Source organism: Diachasmimorpha longicaudata, unplaced genomic scaffold (assembly GCF_034640455.1).
Source record: "Diachasmimorpha longicaudata isolate KC_UGA_2023 unplaced genomic scaffold, iyDiaLong2 ctg00000147.1, whole genome shotgun sequence".
Taxonomy (NCBI): Eukaryota; Metazoa; Arthropoda; class Insecta; order Hymenoptera; family Braconidae; genus Diachasmimorpha; species Diachasmimorpha longicaudata.
Genome location: NW_026973954.1, coordinates 10,001 through 12,500, shown reverse-complemented (window position 1 = coordinate 12,500; position 2,500 = coordinate 10,001). Strand labels below are relative to the sequence as shown.

Here is a 2,500-nt window from a genome sequence, read left to right as displayed (position 1 = left end):
GGAGGGTGGTGCCCTCAAGGGTTCGTAGTCGCCCGCCGTGCGCCGGGGTACTGCCCTCCCGACGAGGGAAAGGTTCCAGCCTTCGTGCTGTCCACGAGGACGTCGCAGAGGACGAAGGAGTGACTGCGCATCCGAGCCAGCCAACGCCGGGATCTTCAAGATCATCAACCGGTGAGTCCACTCATTTATTAGGTAGGGTTCGCGAGTGCCAAGTTAGTCTAAGTAGGATCGATAGCCATCGCGTCGCGACCGGAGGCTCACCGGTACCCCCCGTTCCAATAGGTCATCCTCCCCGGACCCCTGCGATCGAGGGACCGGGCGCGCAACGCGACGTTAGAATACTGCAATTGAACATGTCCCGCTCAATTGCAGTAACCGGGGAGGTCTTCCAGTTAATTCGCAAAGAGCGTCTGGACATATTGTTGCTCCAAGAGCCGTATGCCATTCGTGAGGCGAACACCTGGGCCATCCGCGGCCTAGGAGTCGGAATGCGTATTGCCGCGAGCTCAACGGAGCGACCGTGGGCGGCCGTCGTTGCGTGCAACTCCATCGTGGAGATTGCTTACGTGTCCCAATTAAGTAATGCACATTGCGTTTGTGCTGAAGCCCGCGTCCCCGGTGGATCCTTCTTCGTCGTCTCCAGTTATTTTCAATACTCGGACGACATAGAAATCCACCTGAGGCAGCTTGAAAAGGTTCTCAGCTGTCTCAGGGGTCGCCGCGTTCTGGTGGCGGCCGATTCAAACGCCCAACACTCCCTTTGGAGCCCCAGGACCACTGACCGTGGTGTCCTCCTGGGTGAGCTCATAGAGTCTTTCGGTCTCCGCGTCGCGAATGATGCTAGGCAGGGCCCAACCTTCAGGAGTGCCGCAGGTACGTCGTTCATCGACGTCACACTGGCCACCCCTGGCATGTATAAATTCATACGTGCATGGAGGTTGGAGGACGAGTGGTCCACCGGTGACCACACGTCGGTTTTCTTTCGTTTAGCAATCCGCAGTTCCTCACAGCGCGTCAATAACTTGGGAGTCGGCGAGGGCTCTACCATGCGGTTCAACGTTCGTCGGGCCGACTGGGAAAAGTTCGAGGCGACCCTCGATGAGGAGGCCCGTGAGAAACTCGTGGACCATCCGCTGGATTCTACAGCGGATGTTGAGAGAATGGCAGAAGTACTGGGTGACGTACTCACCAAAGCCTGCCAAGATTCGATGCCGCGCCGCAGACATTACCGTCGCGCGAATCCGTGGTGGACCGAGGAGCTGACCAGCAAACGCAAACTGGTCAGTCGTCTCCGAAACGGCTACCGAAGGGAGACTAACCCTGACGCGCGAAAAATTAAACAGAGTAGGTATCGTGTAGTCCTGCGATCGTATACCAGGCTACTTAGGACAACTAAAGAAAATAGCTGGCGCGGTTACATAACGACCGAAAGTAATGCGAATCCCTGGGGCTTCCATTATAAATACGCGGCTGATAAATTACGTGTAGGCACGGTACTCAGCACACTTAGAACCGCGAATGGCACGACACTTACAATGCGTGAGACTGCTGAGGTACTGTTGGACACACACGTACCTGACGATGACCCCAACGAAGACACACCCGAACAGACTGACATCCGTGAACGCGCGAGGAACTTAACGGTCCAGACAGAGGACGCACGAGACTTGACGGACGACCAACTTGAGGGTCTCGTAAAGACCCTTAAGAACGACAAAGCCCCAGGATGCGATTTAGTTGAAGTTAGGGTCCTAAAAGTCGCGGTCATGAGGATGCCTCACATCTTCACGCGACTCTTCAACGCCTGCCTTAAGCACGGCGTTTTCCCCACCGTTTGGAAAGTCGGCACACTTCGTGCTCTCCTCAAAGGAGTTCACAAGGATGTGTCCGACCCCAAATCCTACCGTCCCATTTGCCTCTTGTCGGTTGTCGGGAAATTTTTCGAAAAGGTCCTGCACGGGATCCTTATGGCGAAAGTCCTTACTGAGGACAAAATATCAGGACGTCAATATGGCTTTCTGCCTGGACGCTCCACGGAAGACGCGATAGTAGAGTTGCGTGAATTAGTCGAACGCGGTAACGACAAGAGGTACGTCATTGGACTCCTTTTCGATATTTCAGGAGCCTTTGACAACGTGTGGTGGCCCCTAGTCCTCCAGTCTTTGGCGGATCGAGACTGTCCGAAGAATGTCTTTGAAGTGCTCCGGAGCTACTTTGACAATCGGACCGTCAAGATCGCCTGGAGCGACCAAGAGGTTTCCAAGCCGGCCACCCGGGGCTGTCCACAAGGATCAGTCCTGGGCCCCGCTTGCTGGAATCTCATGTTCGATGCCCTCCTCAAGAGCATCGAGCAGAATTTTGGCGATATCGAAGTCGCCTACGCGGACGACCTTATCGCGGTCGTATCGGCCGACTCGCGTAAGGAAATAGAGAGGATAGGCCGAGCCGTCGCCGAACACATCGCGTCGTGGTGCGCGTCAGCGAAGCTCGAACTGTCGAG

The 2,500-nt window shown here is 55.6% G+C and overlaps 1 pseudogene; it reads left to right on the top strand.

Moving 5' to 3' along the window:
* LOC135172049 (large subunit ribosomal RNA) overlaps positions 1-2,500 on the top strand; it is a 9,408-nt pseudogene that overhangs the window by 4,139 nt on the left and 2,769 nt on the right.